Genomic DNA, 17,481 nt, shown 5'->3' with positions numbered 1-17,481 from the left:
TTAAAAGGATTCACCCAAAACCTCGGGGGTACACTACTCATCTGCCATGACTTTTCCCCACAGATTTTGTTTGGAAGTCTCCCACTAACTCACTCTCTTCTCTGTGGGATAAGATGGTTTTCTACCTACAGAGAATAGGTTTTATGTAAGTGCTCATTAAAAAAAAAAAAAAAAAAAAGCAAAGCTGAATCCAAGTGTTACTTAATCACTGACTTATGAGCAAGCTTTTGAAGAACAGACAAATGATTCAAGAACAAATGACAGCATGGGGAGAGAGAAGCCAGAGCCATGGAAGTCACAGGTCTAAAATAGTTGCTTTTTTAGTTGTCTTAATTTTGCAGAATGTCATCTCCTTTCACTACAAGATAGCAGAAAGGGAAGTTCCTGGTCTATCTCATCTAGACTATTCATTGTTTTAAATACTTCTATCACATTGCTTCTGTATACTTCAGAAAGGAAGCTAGTAACCCCACTGACTATCAGCAGTGCTTGCTTATACAGGCTTAGACCATGGAAAATTCCTCCAATGAGAAAGCACTAGAACATACCTTGTAGGACATGACCCTATAACAATAGTAAAATGAACTAGTTTAAGGTAACCCAGCTCCTTAAGCAGCAAGGGCAGGATTCTACTTTATTAATGGTGGTAGTAGTAGCAGCCCCCCTACATTAGAGATAAATGATCAGAGAATAACTTGCTAGATCTTATATCAAGTAGAAATTTTCAGCTTCTACTGCAATAAGAAAACCACATTTAAAGTGTGGTACTACAACATCACGTTTGACATATCTATGCTGATATAATCTTGTAGGAAGTTATGCCTCAATTATGCTGCACTACCTACTGGCAACATACATTAAACTATCAGGGACACCTGGGGGGGTTGCAATTCTCATGCACAGTCTAGTGAGAATCAAAAATAATTACAGTCAATAGAGCTATGCACGTACAAAGGAAAAAATGGCCTGCAATACCTAGGCACAAAGATGAGAGATAAGTTTCAGCCTCTGTTTTGATTTTGTCAGCCTGAAGGACTCAAAAAACTTAATCCAGAAACATTTTTTTAAAAGGTGAGAATTTGTTTTAGATTTTAATCCTGCCCTCACATTTATGCAGCAACATGGCAATGAATACATATTACTTCTGCTATCTGATATTTTTGGTTTTACGATCTATCGCCCTTATTTTGCCATCAGCAAATATGTCAAATAAAGTATTTGCCATTAAAAAAAAACAACAACAAAACCAAAACAAACCACCCCACAACCTAAAACCAACTAAAGCACTACAAATGGCTATATGTTAAGTACAGGAAGTAAAATAATTAATAAAAAAAAAAAAAGAATAAGAGATTCAGTTCCCCCCCCCCGCACTCATGCCTTTCATCTCCGCTCTAATACTAATAAGTGCTACTTGTAATAACAGAAGGTTAAGAACATTTCATAGGCAAACATAATTCTCATGTCGCAGGCTTTTATAGCTTGATTTTTCTTAATTTAAGAATAACAAATATTGTAAGTCTATGGCTTAAACTAACAAAGAAAAAGTCAACCCCTTGTTCTGTTAAAATCCATTCAGATAAATCATGCTTTTAATAGCTGTTCCTTGGTTAGATTCTCACAAAGCTTAGCCTAGAAATTAGCAGCAAGATTTCTCTTAATTAAAAGCATTATGGATTTTTAATATCCACACACAGCAAACAAGACTTTCATATTTACCTCAGAAAATCCATACCCACTTGATCCATCCTGGAAGAGTGAGGAAGGGCACAACTGACTACACCAGAATTTTCACCTCTGGCATCACTGCTCCATCACATTCAGCATCACAATCTCCTCCAAAGCATTACTTCCTATTATCTAAATATACATTGAGACGGCTACAAAACAAGAAAATGCAAAGAGTGCTCCCATTCTTGCCAAAGATATAAGGAATTACAAACTTCTAACTACACATTTGGAGATAACATCAAGTTTGCTGATGATACCAAACTGGGAGGTGCTGTTGACTCTCTCAAGGGACAAGAGGCCTTGCAGAGGGACCTGGATAGATTGGAGCATTGGGCAATCATCACTGGCATGAAATTTAACAAGAACAAATGCCAGATTCTGCACCTGGGACAGAGTAATGCCAGGCACAAGTATAGATTGGGAGAGGAGTGGCTGGAGAGCAGCCCCGCGGAAAGGGATCTGGGGGTGCTGGTTGACAGCAGGCTCAATAGGAGTCAGCAGTGTGCCCTGGCAGCCAAGAGGGCAAACCGCATCCTGGGGTGCATCAAACACAGTACAACCAGCCGGTCAAGAGAGGTGATTATCCCACTGTATTCAGCATTGGTGCGGCCTCACCTTGAGTACTGTGTGCAGTTCTGGTCCCCACAATTTAAGAAGGATGTGAAGGTCCTTGAATGCGTCCAGAGGAGGGCAACAAAGCTGGTGAAAGGGCTGGAAGGCATGTCCTATGAGGAGCGGCTGAGGACACTGGGTTTGGCTAGTTTGGAGAAAAGGAGGCTGAGGGGCGACCTCATTGGTCTCTACAGCTTCCTGAGGAGGGGAAGTGGAGAGGGAGGTGCTGATCTCTTCTCCCTGGGATCCAGTGACTGGACGCATGGGAATGGTTCAAAGCTGTGCCAGGGGAGGTTCAGGCTTGACATTAGGAAGCATTTCTTTACCAAGAGGGTGGTCAAACACTGGAACAGGCTTCCTAGAGAGGTGGTCGATGCCCCATGCCTGTCAGTGTTTAAGAGGCATGTGGACAATACCCTTACTAACATGCTGGTAACTTTTGGTCAGCCCTGAAGTAGTCAGACAGTTGGACTAGATGATTGTTGTAGGTCCTTTCCAACTGAAATATTCTGTAACAGAAGGACCTATGGATACTGTATTAAAGTAAATATAAAACTGAAAGCGTAATTCTAAACGGGACATCTCTCCCCTCCAATATACCACAGCTATCTTTTCTTGATAACTAGCTGTACTAAATCTACTTTCCCTGGCATTCTTTCATTTTTTTTAACCGAAAAGCCAATCTATGAACACCATCTATAGTAGCTTTATAAAAGACTGGCCTTGTACCTGTTAGAAGACAGAATAGTCAGAAAAACAATACTGCTATTTTAAGTGAGGACAATGAATATGTGTATCATTGAACTATATCTAAAAAGGTCCAATAAACCTAGACCATGAATTATAGGATTCATATTAGACAGCTAGCCTCAGTCAGCCATTACTTGGTAAAACGGTTTGGCCTTGAAGCTCATAAACCTCTTAAAAAAAAAAAAAAACCACACCCAAAAAACCAAAAACAACAAACACACACAAAACCCCCCAAAACCAGAAAAACAACCCCAAACAAAAACAAACCACCACAAACCTCCCCCAACCAAATTACATTCTCCCCCCCCCAATGAACATAGGCTGCTTTTCTTCTTCCAAACAAACCGTTTTGCATTTCACCCATTAATACATTTTGAGAAGGATTTTATGTATGTCTAGAATGCTGGATTTAATGCTTTTGTACAGTTTTCTCCACAGTCTTGCATTAATACTTACCGGAGACTTAACTTTTCAGTGTAAATATACAGAAATACACTGACAGAGCAGAAACACTCAGTAACTGTCCTTAGAAGTGGTGGCAGTCACTCACAAATAGTAAGGAATAGTTTTTAAAAGAAACAGTTGTTTCTTTTAAACAGAAGAAACAACTGTTTCTTCTTCTATTTAGACTGTGGTTCCATAGAACTAACAAGAACAAGATTTGAACTACACAGGCATACAATCTTGAATTCTTACATAGTTAATTATTGAAAATCTTATAATATCCTATCTTAAATTAAGAATTGGAGAAGAAACTGAAACAAATGGAAAAATATAAAGTCTGTTTTGAACTAGTTGGATGGAAGAGCTACATGCACCATTAGAAATTACTGCAATTAAAAATGATATGTAAGCAGATTTCTGGGCACTCACAGTGGTGGGCTTTTTTGGGGGCCTTTTTTGACTCAAAAGGTAAACATGCACCTCATTTTTTATTAGTTGCATATCACAATTGTAATACCTAGAAAATAAACATTATTTGCTATTTCCAGCATTTGTAAAAAAAAAAAAAATAAATATATATATATTACACATCCGTTTCTGGAAGTATGACAGGTACAGGCTGCAGAGATAAGGACAGTCAGTTCAGATTTTGAATGCAATGCAGTAGAATTTAAACCATTGTGACCGGAATATTTTAGGGAGCAAGTTGGTTGGGAGCCTGTGAGCCGTGTTTAAAAAGAATAATCAAAATCCTTGCCATATAGATGTATTCTTATCACCTGACATAAGGTAATGCATAGTAAAGATAAGAATTAATGCTACATGTCTCATCTGCCCCACACCCACATTAGCTCACCCTTAATAATATGCAGAGTTTGGGAAAAATCTATGCCTTCCAGCCTTTCTATTTTAGTTTCTTAGTGGCTATGACAGTTAGATCCATAGGGCATGCTAAGATAAAACTAGAATTCTACAGCCCAATAAGGGCACAAAAAGGGAAAGGAAAGAAAAAAAGTTATTTCATCCCAGGCTCAAGTCCTCAGTCTCTTTCCAAATGCAGCTCTACATGTGATGATAGTGAAACAAGCTGCAGTAAATGGCTTTTGTTAAGACTAAGCTTCCCAGAAATAAAGGTAAAATATTTATGGCTGCACCAACCAGGAAGATAACTTAACCAATCCACACCCTAATTGCACCAGAACCTATACAGATGCTCCTCCAGGAAGGATCAAGAGGTCTCCCTTTCCTAAAATTAGTATTTGATACTAACAGCTGATTAGCTCCCTCTCCCAGCTCAAAGATGAAGGGAAGCTTACAAATAGGGGTGGGAAGGTCTCCTCTCCCTTGAGTCCCTCCCACAAGCCAGCAGTCTAGTAGGACCTCGTCAGGACACGTCCTCACTCCCTATCCCGTTGCAACCACGTTCTGCTTGCTCAACAATTAGTTTCCTCTTGACCTCTATTTCTCCTTTTAATCAAAGGAGGGATAAAAAAAAAATTACGGTAGCGTATAAATAGTTCTGTACAGTAATATTCCATGCATCTCTCAGTATTATTAAAATAACCCAGTGCACAGTTATTTGTTGAAGCCACTATTTGCAGCTAGACCTAGGGCATTAATATATCTTTATATCTTTCACTGTAGCTTAAAATCAGATGCAAATTTCTCTCATACACACTCAGTCTTACAACCTACTGTCGTCCATTCCCATATTCTCATTGGTGCATGATTCACACACCAAGTACCTGCCCCAGCACTGCACTCCTAATGCTAATGGCTGCCATTACCTCATTTTTTTTTTCAGTTGCAGCATCCTTAACTGAAAAGGAATCCTGTGAAACAAAGAGTATACTCCTACAACGTTACACAGTTTATACACATCACAGATTATAATATACCCCCAGCACAATATACATGATCCTACATGCAGCCATCCAGACTCTCCTAGTGTTACTCCAAATGAGCCCTATCCTTCCTCAGGAAAGCTTAGAAATTATCATCAGTACAACACGCAAATGCATTTGTAACCGACAGGGATTCCCCCCCCCCCCCCGTACATCTTATTCCTAGTCCAATCCTCCCCCTATCTAGTTCAGCCCTAAAAAGAGCAGCCACCTTATACCTTGACTTGATTCCGTGCGGACTATCTCAGCACACAGGACAGCAATTATGACACCAGTGAAATTGACAGCACAAATAACGACAGGAAGCCTAGGAAACAAGCCTTTCCTTCAACTGCTGCTATCTCCAACTCCACCATCTTCTTTCTCCTCCTACTCTAGCAATCACCAGCAGAGCCTGCTCCTGCCTACTCCTCTCTTACCCCGCCTCCCTCCACGTGACCAGCTTTCTCTCTCCAGCCTCTAACACAGCGAGAAAAGGAGTGCGGGATGAGCTGTTTTTTTCAGGTAGGCGCAGCTGATGCAGGCAGGTAACTAGCTATTCCTTCCCCCAATAAAAGAGGATGGTACAGGATCCTAGCCACTCTCCGACAGCAACAAATGCATTAAATCGGATCCTGTTGCTCAGGAAAGGGTATGTATGCAGCTTGCTTTAGTCATTATCAGCCCGTGCAGGAAAATATACTACAGTAGAAAGCTTCCTACATGCACTTTGACAAGTTTGTTTTATTTCTCTCCCCTAACAAACTAATCCAAATCACATCACAGACAGTACGTGTTAACATGTTTGAACTTAAAATACAGCAAATGCAAAAAACTGCATAACCATGTAATTGTACCAGTCTATTAGCTACAGATGTCTGTGCAAATCAAGTAAATGCATCTTGCAATGAATTGTAAGGAGGTTAACTATATAGTAATAGGCACGTTAACCTGATTTGCATGTACAGCTCAGCAGGGCTGCCTTAAGCACTTACAGCTGCTGAGAAAGTCTGCAGCACCTCAGCTCAACTCATTAACTAGCCCATTTCTAGCTCTAGCTCACCTATAGGCTACAGAGAAAGCAGGGAGGAACCCACACCAGATCCCAAGCTGCATACCATGGAGGAAAAAATATCCCCTCTCACCTGGAGAAGCATTTGAAGTAGGAAGTTTTATTGCTGTTTCAATTGCTTTAGTGCAGAAGTGACTGTAAACAATACAGGCAAATCTCTCCTTCAATGGAGTTGGAAGGCTGGAAGCGACCAGCACCCAGATCCCTTTTCCCTGCCCCAAACATACCCCTAAAGGCTCAGAAACTTCTTACAAAGTATACTAAAGAGTGAACCTCACATTAAGGTTATCATGCACAAGCAATTTCCTTGATAAAATAGTATTTAATGGCCCTAATTCACTGAAAGCAATGTATTACTTCAAGGTTTTAAATTACCGTCCTCTTCCTTATGCCTTTATCAGGAAGGTCAAACAGTCTCACATCATCCTCTCCATGTGCCAGTGCCCCTATGCAAGGAATCACAGCTCAATCTGTTCTACAAGCTGAATAGATGGAACACCTAAAACAGTAATTTTTCAGGATTATTTTTCAGCCCCAGATCGCTTTTGTGGTCCTTTTTCCAACATTCCCACATCTCTTGAAATGTGGTCATAAGAGCTATGCAGCTGACTGGTACAAGAGCAATCCTCAATGGGACTGAGACTCTTCTCCTTCTTTACATTAGGGCCTACAGCCCTCAACAGGTCAGGTGGGGAGGGGCATGCCTCACAGAAGAGGAGCAGCCACTCAGCATGAAGCTGTATGATGGAAGGACAGATATACAAAGAACAGGTGTATGCTTGGTCGCTGCTAGCCAACATTGTGTTTTCTTTCCTGCCTTGGAGGAGCCAAGGAAAACAATGGTGCTGTAGAACCAATAGGAGTACCCTAATAGCCAACGATGTAACAGAACAATGGGAAGTGGAGGATGATAACTCCTTTAGCTTCCCTGCAGTAACAGTTTTACCAACACTGCCTTCCTGGGTGAGGGCATATCTGTTTACTTCTTTTTTATGTGTATAAAGATAGCATTAGTCCTTACATTGCATTTACAGGCCTTGCTAGTTAAGAAACATTTGCAGCTAATGGTCTTGCCAGTCAGCATGATTTAATCAACAAAGTAGTTGTTGTAAGGAGCCTCTAGTCAGTGCATCCTTTTATCTGAAGGATTTCAGCTGTTGTTATTTATCATATCCTGCTTATCTGACACAGTTTTGGTCAAGAATGGGTTGTATAACTGTCGTGGTTTAATCTCAGTGGGCAACTAAGCACCACACAGCTGCTTGCTCGCTCCCCCCACCCCCGGTGGGATGGGGGAGAGAATTGGAAGAGCACAAGTGAGAAAAACTCGTGGGTTGAGATAAAAACAGTTTAATAATTGAAATAAAATGATGATAATAATAATATGATACTAATAATAATACACAAGTGATGCACAGTGCAATTGCTCACCACCCGCCGACCAATGCCCAGCCAGTCCCCGAGCAGCCGACCCCCGGCCAGCTTTCCCCAGTTTATGTACTGAGCATGACGTCACATGGTATGGAATGTTTCTTTGGCCAGTTTGGCTGTGCCCCCTCCCAGCTTCTTGTGCACCTCCAGCCTTCTCAGTCAGTAGAGCATGGAAAACTAAAAAGTCCTTGGCTAGTGTAAGCATTACCTAGCAACAACTAAAACATCGGTGCGTTATCAACCTTGTTCTCATCCTAAATCCAAAACACTGTACCAGCTACTAGAACGGAAATTAACTCTATCCCTGCTGAAACCAGGACAATATCCACCCCTTATTCTATACCATCTGCGTCATGCTCAAGTCTCATATTTTCCAGTACATTTTCATTAATCACCACCCCCCTTTCTTTTTTTTTTTTATATATATATATACACACACACACAGAGATATCATTCCCTTCGTCTGTGGGCCATCCCTCTAAAACGTTCGGTGAGTTCATTTAGTCCATGACTTCAGGCTCCATCTGTCATAATAATCTTCCAGGGCAGGAAAAATGGAGATGGTATGTGGTGTTGGATTGTTTCATGTTGAAGTCAGTTCTGGTACCATCATCACTGTGCTTTGCTTGGTTTCACTGAAGTTATTCTTCATTAATCTGGGTGATTCTTATTGTAAGAACATTAGTATGGCATATAATATTATTAGTATTATTAGTATATCTGTGTATTATTAGTATAACTATTATAACTATAATTAGTACTTAACGTCACATAATTCAGATCATTGGCTATTCTCACCCAAAATCAAATCCTCCTGAGGTACACATCGGACTTCCCCATCCTTCCGCATTATCCACCAAGTGCACCCAGGTCCTTGAGCAAAAGCAATCCCACGGATGGGTTTGCCTCTGCCCGAGGCAGGAATAACCCAGACTGTCTTCCCCAGCATATTTTTTATGTGCACTACAGGGACTTTATCCCCATCTACAGTACGTAAAAGTTCTGACTGGGCAGGGCCTGCTCGATTGGCAGATCCCCTAGTGTTGACTAACCAGGTGGCCTTTGCTAAATGCGTATCCCAATGTTTGAACGTCCCGCCACCCATTGCTCTCAGTGTAGTCTTTAACAGTCCATTGTATCGTTGAATTTTCCCGGAGGCTGGTGCATGATAGGGGATGTGATACACCCACTCAATGCCGTGCTCTTTGGCCCAGGTGTCTATGAGGTTGTTTCGGAAATGAGTCCCGTTGTCTGACTCAATTCTTTCTGGGGTGCCATGTCGCCATAGGACTTGCTTCTCAAGGCCCAGGATAGTGTTCCGGGCAGTGGCATGGGGCACGGGATATGTTTCCAGCCATCCGGGGGTTGCCTCCACCATTGTAAGCACGTGGCGCTTGCCTTGGCGGGTTTGTGGGAGTGTGATGTAATCAATCTGCCAGGCCTCCCCATATTGATATTTCAGCCATCGTCCTCCATACCAGAGAGGCTTTAACCGCTTGGCTTGCTTGATTGCAGTGCATGTTTCACATTCATGGATAACCTGCGCAATAGTGTCCATGGTCAAGTCTACCCCTCGATCACGAGCCCATATGTATGTTGCATCTCTTCCTTGGTGACCTGAGGTGTCATGGGCCCACCGAGCTAGAAATAATTCACCCTTCTGTTGCCAGTCCAGATCCGCCTGAGCCACTTCAATCTTAGCAGCCTGATCCACCTGCTGGTTGTTTTGATGTTCTTCAGTGGCCGAACTCTTAGGTACGTGAGCATCTACGTGACGGACTTTTACAACCAGGTTCTCCACCCGGGCAGCAATATCTTGCCACAATGCGGCAGCCCAGATGGGTTTGCCTCTGCGCTGCCAGTTGCTCTGCTTCCATTGCTGCAACCACCCCCACAGGGCATTTGCCACCATCCATGAGTCAGTACAGAGATAGAGCACTGGCCACTTCTCTTGGTCAGCAATGTCTAAAGCCAGCTGGATGGCCTTTACTTCTGCAAATTGGCTCGATTCACCTTCTCCTTCAGCAGTTTCTACAACTTGTCGCATGGGACTCCATACAGCAGCTTTCCACCTCCGATGCTTTCCCACAAGACGACAGGACCCATCAGTGAACAGGGCATATTGCTTCTCATTTTCTGGTAGTTCATTATACATTGGGGCCTCTTCAGCACGCGTTACCTCCTCCTCTGCAATATTCCAAAATCTTTGCCCTCTGGCCAATCCATGATCACTTCCAGAATTCCTGGGCGACTGGGGTTTCCTATTCGAGCCCGTTGTGTGATCAGTGCGACCCACTTACTCCATGTAGCATCAGTTGCATGATGTGTACAGGGGACCCTCCCTCTGAACATCCAGCCTAGCACCGGCAGTCGTGGTGCCAGGAGGAGCTGTGCTTCAGTGACGATCACTTCCGAAGCAGCTCGAACCCCTTCATATGCTGCTAATATCTCTTTTTCAGTTGGAGTATAGTGGGCCTCGGATCCTCTGTATCCCCGACTCCAAAACCCTAGGGGTCGACCTCGAGTCTCCCCTGGTGCTTTCTGCCAGAGGCTCCAGGTAGGGCCGTTCTCCCCGGCTGCGGTGTAGAGCATATTTTTTACAGCTTGCCCTGCCCGGACTGGCCCCAGGGCTACTGCATGAACTATCTCCTGTTTAATTTGTTCAAAAGCTTGTCGTTGCTCAGGGCCCCATTTGAAATCGTTCTTCTTTCGGGTCACTTGATAGAGAGGGTTTACAATCAGACTGTAATTTGGAATGTGCATTCTCCAAAAACCCACAACGCCTAAGAAAGCTTGTGTTTCCTTTTTGCTAGTTGGTGGAGACGTGGCTGTTATTTTGTTGATCACATCCATTGGGATCTGATGACATCCATCTTGCCATTTTATTCCTAAAAATTGGATCTCCTGTGCAGGTCCCTTGACTTTACTTTGTTTTATGGCAAAACCGGCCTTCAGCAGGATTTGGACTATTTCCTTCCCTTTTTCAAAAACTTCTCCTGCTGTGTTGCCCCACACGATGATATCATCAATGTATTGCAGGTGTTCTGGAGCTCCACCCTGTTCCAGTGCAGTCTGGATCAGTCCATGGCAAATGGTGGGGCTGTGTTTCCACCCCTGGGGCAGTCGGTTCCAGGTGTACTGGACGCCCCTCCAAGTGAAAGCAAACTGTGGCCTGCACTCTGCTGCCAAAGGGATTGAGAAAAACGCATTAGCAATATCAGTTGTGGCATACCACTTGGCTGCCTTTGACTCCAGTTTGTACTGAAGTTCTAGCATGTCCGGCACAGCAGCACTCAGCGGTGGCGTGACTTCATTTAGGCCACGATAGCCTACTGTTAGTCTCCACTCTCCATTAGACTTCCGCACTGGCCATATGGGACTGTTAAAGGGTGAACGAGTCTTGCTGATCACTCCTTGGCTCTCCAGTCGACGAATCAGCTCATGAATGGGAATCAAGGAGTCTCGGTTGGTGCGATATTGCCGCCGGTGCACTGTGGTGGTAGCGCTTGGCACCTGTTGGTCTTCGACCTTCAGCAACCCCACAACAGAGGGGTCCTCCGAGAGACCAGGCAAGGTGGACAGCTGTTTATAGAATCATAGAATCATTGAGGTTGGAAAAGACCTCTAAGATCATCGAGTCCAACCGTCGACCCAACACCACCACCCACTAAACCATGTCCCTAAGTGCCTCATCTACTCGTCTTTTAAATACCTCCAGGGATGGTGACTCAACCACTTCCCTGGGCAGCCTGTTCCAATGTTTAACCACTCTTTCAGTAAAGAAATTTTTCCTCATGTCCAATCTAAACCTCCCCTGCCGCAACTTGAGGCCATTTCCTCTCGTCCTATCGCTAGTTACTTGGGAGAAGAGACCGACACCCACCTCGCTACAACCTCCTTTCAGGTAGTTGTAAAGAGCGATGAGGTCTCCCCTCAGCCTCCTTTTCTCCAGGCTAAACAACCCCAGTTCCCTCAGCCGCTCCTCATAAGACTTGTTCTCCAGACCCCTCACCAGCCTCGTTGCCCTTCTCTGGACATGCCCCAGCACCTCAACGTCCTTCTTGTAGTGAGGGGCCCAAAACTGAACACAGTAGTCGAGGTGCGGCCTCACCAGTGCCGAGTACAGGGGCACGATCACTTCCCTACTCCTGCTGGCCACACTATTTCTGATACAGGCCAGGATGCCATTGGCCTTCTTGGCCGCCTGGGCACACTGCCGGCTCATATTCAGCCAGCTGTCGACCAGCATCCCCAGGTCCTTTTCCGACAGGCAGCTTTCCAGCCACTCTTCCCCAAGCCTGTAGCGTTGCATGGGGTTGTTGTGACCCAAGTGCAGGACCCGGCACTTGGCCTTGTTGAATCTCATACAGTTGGTCTGGGCCCATCGATCCAGCCTGTCCAGGTCCCTCTGCAGAGCCTTCCTACCCTCGAGCAGATCAACGCTCCCGCCCAACTTGGTGTCATCTGCAAACTTCCTGAGGGTGCACTCCATCCCCTCATCCAGATCATTGATAAAGATATTAAACAGAACCGGCCCCAAAACTGAGCCCTGGGGAACACCGCTCGTGACCGGCCGCCAACTGGATGGAACTCCATTCACCACAACTCTCTGGGCCCGGCCATCCAGCCAGTTTTTGACCCAGCGCAGAGTACACCTGTCTAAGCCATGAGCCGCCAGCTTCTCTAGGAGAATGCTGTGGGAGACGGTGTCAAAGGCCTTACTGAAGTCCAGGTAGACCACATCCACAGCCTTTCCCTCATCCACTAGGCGGGTCACCTGGTCAGAGAAGGAGATCAGGTTGGTCAAGCAGGACCTGCCTCTCATGAACCCGTGCTGGCTAGGCCTGATCCCCTGGTTGTCCCGCTCATGCCTTGTGAGCGCCCTCAAGATGAACCGCTCCATAATCTTCCCCGGCACCGAGGTCAGGCTGACAGGCCTGTAGTTCCCCGGATCCTCCTTCCGGCCCTTCTTGTGGATGGGCGTCACATTGGCAAGCCTCCAGTCATCCGGGACCTCCCCCGTTAACCAGGACTGCTGATAGATGATGGGGAGTGGCTTGGCGAGCACCTCCGCCAGCTCCCTCAGCACTCTCGGGTGGATCCTATCCGGCCCCATAGACCTGTGAGCGTCCAGGTGGCGTAGCAGATCGTTGACTGCTTCCTCTTGGACTATGGGGGATTCATCCTACTCGCCGTCCCTGTCTTCCAGCTCAGGGGGCTGAATACCCTGAGGATAACTGGTCTGCCTGTTAAAGACTGAGGCAAAGAAGGCATTGAGTACCTCAGCCTTTTCCTCATCCTCGGTGGCAATGTTCCCCCCCGCATCCAATAAAGGATGGAGATTCTCCTTGGCTCTCTTCTTGTCATTAATATATTTGTAGAAACATTTTTTGTTGTCTTTAACGACAGCGGCCAGATTGCGTTCTAGCTGGGCTTTTGCCTTTCTCATTTCCTCTCTGCATGACCTAACGAGATCCCTGTACTCTTCTTGAGTTGCCTGCCCCTTCTTCCACAAGCGGTAAACTCTCCTTTTTTTTTCCTGAGTCCCAGCAAGAGCTCCCTGTTCAGCCAGGCTGGTCGTCTTCCCCGCCCGTTCTTCTTACCGCGTATGGGGACAGCCTGCTCCTGCACCTTTAAGACTTCCTTCTTGAAGAAGGTCCAGCCTTCCTGGACCCCTTTGCCCTTCAGGACTGTCTCCCAAGGGACTCTCTCAACCAGCATCCTGAACAGGCCAAAGTCCGCCCTCCGGAAGTCCGTGGTTGCGGTTTTGCTGCCCCCCCTCCTTACTTCACCAAGAATGGAGAATTCTATCATTTCGTGGTCGCTAAGCCCAAGACGGCCTCCGACCACCACATCTCCCACCAGTCCTTCTCTGTTTGTAAACAGCAGGTCGAGCGAGGCACCTCCCCTGGTAGGCTCACTTACCAGCTGTGTCAGGAAGTTGTCTTCCACGCACTCCGGGAACCTCCTAGACTGTTTCCTCTCTGCTGTGTTGTATTTCCAATAGACATCTGGGAAGTTGAAGTCCCCCACGAGAACAAGGGCTAGCGATTGTGAGACTTCTGCCAGCCGCTTGTAGAACGCTTCATCCGCCCCTTCATCCTGGTTGGGTGGTCTATAACAGACTCCCAGCAGGATATCTGCCTTGTTGGCCTTCCCCCTCATCCTTACCCACAAACACTCAACTGTATCATCGTCACAATCGTTGAGCTCTAGACAATCGAAACACTCCCTAACATATAGGGCCACCCCACTGCCTCTCCTTCCTCTCCTGTCCCTTCTGAAGAGTCTATAGCCATCCATTGCAGCACTCCAATCATGAGAGTTTAATTTCCTCCATCTCCAAGGCAGCTATACCAAAAGCCCACCGGTACCCTTTTGGGTCCTTGAAATACCCCCTCCTGAGGTAGTCTATGCCAAGGATGCACGGAGCCTCTGGGCCAGTCACAATGGGGTGCTTCTGCCACTCATTCCCAGTTAGACTCACTTTGGCTTCCAATACAGTTAGCTGTTGGGATCCCCCCGTCACCCCAGAAATACAGATGGGTTCTGCCCCTATATAGCTTGATGGCATTAAGGTACACTGCGCACCGGTGTCTACTAGAGCCTTATACTTCTGTGGGTCTGATGTGCCAGGCCACCGAATCCACACAGTCCAGTAAACCCGGTTGTCCCTTTCCTCCCCCTGGCTGGAGGCAGGGCCCCTCTAATCCTCATCACAGCATTCGTTTCTCATTTCTTGTACATACGAGTCAGAAGTCTCTTCATTAAGACCGGAAGTAAGATCGGCCCTTCTACTCTGTCTGGGGAACTGCCCGCTGGAAACTGGAGCAGCAATTTTCCTGGAAGAACCTCTTTCTGTGATTGTTTTCCCTTGCAATTCACGTCCCCGTGCCCCTAGGGCTGAGGTAGGTTTTCTATCCCACTTCCTCATGTCCTCTCCGTGGTCACGCAGGTAAAACCATAGGGTGCCCCGTGGCGTGTACCCTTTATATTCTCTCTCTCGAGCAAAAGAACGCTGACTCCTAATAGCCGAGATATTGGTCCGTACAGGTGGGGAGTAGGACCTATCCTCTCTGAGTTGCTGAACCTTCCAGGACAGTTTCTCCACAGCCGAGACGAGGGAGGAAGAGAGACTTTCCTCATATTGCCGGAGTTGACTAGCCAATTCATCCACCGTTTGTCCCTCTCCATCTTTCCAGGTCATCACTGCCAATGAATTGGCGTTTGACGATGGTGAGCTCCTTACAAACTTCCGCCACATGGGTCGTGTGCACTTGACTTCATCTGGATCTTTGGATAGCTTCTTGTTATCTAGGTCATCATAAATAACCTCCAGCACAGCTAATTCCCTCAGAAACTGGATACCCCTCTCCATGGTGGCCCACTTGCCTGGGCGACATATGACTTCTTCCTTGAAGGGATACCTTTCCTTCACGCTTGACAAGAGTCGCCTCCAAAGGCTGAGGACTCGTGTCCCTTTTCCAATTGCTTTGTCAATGCCCCCTTCCCTAGAAAGGGATCCCAGCTGCTTGGCTTCTTTACCCTCTAATTCCAGGCTACTTGGCCCCATTATCCCAGCATTGGAGCAGCCAGGTGACAATATGCTCACCTGGACGACGGCTGAAATCTTTTCGTATATCTCGCAGCTCACTCAGGGATAGGGATCGGGTGGTCACTGCCTCTTTCATGAATTCTTCCTCTTCTTCCTCCCCGAGCAGTTGCCGGCCCTCCTCCTCCTGTTCTCGTGATGGCCCTTCTCCAGGGTAGTCTGCCTTATCCACTTCTTCCTCTGGCTCCCTTTTAGAAGAAGCTTCTTCCTCCCTTACTAATCGAGCCGACTTCCGCTTCCAAGATTTCTTCTTGTGTACAGGGGCGACTGATACCGGCACAGGTTGGCTCTTTGGTTCAGCCGCAGGGCGTGTCGCCGGGGCCTGAGTGGCCGCAGGGCCTGTCGTTTTATCGTCAGATCCAGAGACCTTCTCTTCCCTTTGAGGGCACTGAATGGTGTTGAACAGGGCTCGGTAGGCATGGGCCAGGCCCCAGCACGTTGCAGTGATCTGCATCTCTCTGGAGTTGCCAGGGTGACAGCATACTTTGTCCAAATATTCTACTAACTCTTCAGGATTCTGCACTTGCTCAGGGGTGAAGTTCCAAAACACTGGGGGTGCCTATTGGCCTAGGTACTTGCCCATCCGATCCCACACACCCTGCCACTCATAACTATCCAGCCTTGGGGCAGATCCCTGGATGATATTCTTAAATTGCTTACCAACTTTAGACAAAATCAAAACAATATTCCCAAGAAGTACCAATAGAAGTATCTTAACTACCCAAGGATGTTCAAAATACTGAAAAGTTACTGTAATGAAGGAGGAAACATTATAGAAGAAGGTAGTGACACTGCCATTCTGTATTTCCTCCGTAGAAAAACTCTCAGAAAAGTCACTGTAATTGCTAGTTGTCTCCACAAAGTGGTATCCCAAGTACAGTAATGGCTTCAGTAGGAAACTCAGATACCAATTTAAGCCCAAGGTCAGTGTGTTAAAAATAAACCTCCCAAGCGGAACATCACCAATCACTGCAGAGCACAGCAAACTGCAAAAACCAACACAAATCTCTAACATGTACAGCAAAAAAAGGAGCACGATGCAGTTTAGACAAACCAATATCGAGAACAGAGGAACCAACATTGTGACCCACAACTGTTAACAGATATAAATTCCTTAATACATTCCGGTTAATCTGTTGTTATTATCTCAAACCCTTCGAGCCCCACATTGGGCGCCAAAAAGGACTGTCGTGGTTTAACCTCAGTCGGCAACTGAGTACCACGCAGCCGCTCGCTCACTCCCCCCCGACACCGGTGGGATGGGGGAGACAATTGGAAGAGCACAAGTGAGAAAAACTCATGGGTTGAGATAAAAACAGTTTAATAATTGAAATAAAATGATAATAACAACAATAATAATAATGTAATAATAATAATACAGAAAGCAAGTGATGCACAGTGCAATTGCTCACCACCCGCCGACCGATGCCCAGCCAGTCCCCGAGCATGTACTGAGCATGACGTCACATGGTATGGAATGTTTCTTTGGCCAGTTTGGCTGTGCCCCCTCCCAGCTTCTTGTGCGCATGCAGCCTTCTCACAGTCGGTAGAGCATGGGAAGCTGAAAAGTCCTTGACTAGTGTAAGCACTACCTAGCAACAACTAAAACATCCATGTTTTATCAACATTGTTCTCATTCTAAATGCAAACCACAGCACTGTACCAGCTACTAGGAAGGAAATTAACTCTATCCCTGCCGAAACCGGGACAACTAGGAAAGGTGCCCTCCTAGATTTGTTGTTTGTAAACAGAGAGGGTCTCGTGGGTCAAGTGGTGATTGGTGGCTGTCTTGGTCACAGTGACCACGAAGTAGTTGAGTTTCAAATCATTGGCGATAGGAGAAAATCTGCCAGCAAAACTTCGACCCTGGATATGGGGAGAGTAGACTTCGGGCTGCTGAAGGAGCTAGTTAGTAAGGTCCCCTGGGAATCTGCTTTTGATGGTAT

The 17,481-nt window shown here is 45.9% G+C and overlaps 1 protein-coding gene across 4 annotated transcripts in view; it reads right to left on the bottom strand.

Moving 5' to 3' along the window:
- LOC143172027 (amyloid-beta A4 precursor protein-binding family A member 1-like) overlaps window positions 1–5,802 on the bottom strand; it is a 138,457-nt gene extending 132,655 nt beyond the window's left edge. For all 4 annotated transcript variants that reach the window (XM_076361242.1, XM_076361244.1, XM_076361245.1 and 1 more), the window contains exon 1: window positions 5,660–5,802. The gene's annotated coding sequence lies outside the window, so the exon portion shown is untranslated. The remainder of the gene's footprint in view (window positions 1–5,659) is intronic.
- Window positions 5,803–17,481: the final 11,679 nt, after the last annotated feature.

This window comes from Aptenodytes patagonicus, chromosome W (genome assembly GCF_965638725.1).
Source record: "Aptenodytes patagonicus chromosome W, bAptPat1.pri.cur, whole genome shotgun sequence".
Taxonomy (NCBI): Eukaryota; Metazoa; Chordata; class Aves; order Sphenisciformes; family Spheniscidae; genus Aptenodytes; species Aptenodytes patagonicus.
This window is presented reverse-complemented; position numbering and strand designations above follow the sequence as displayed.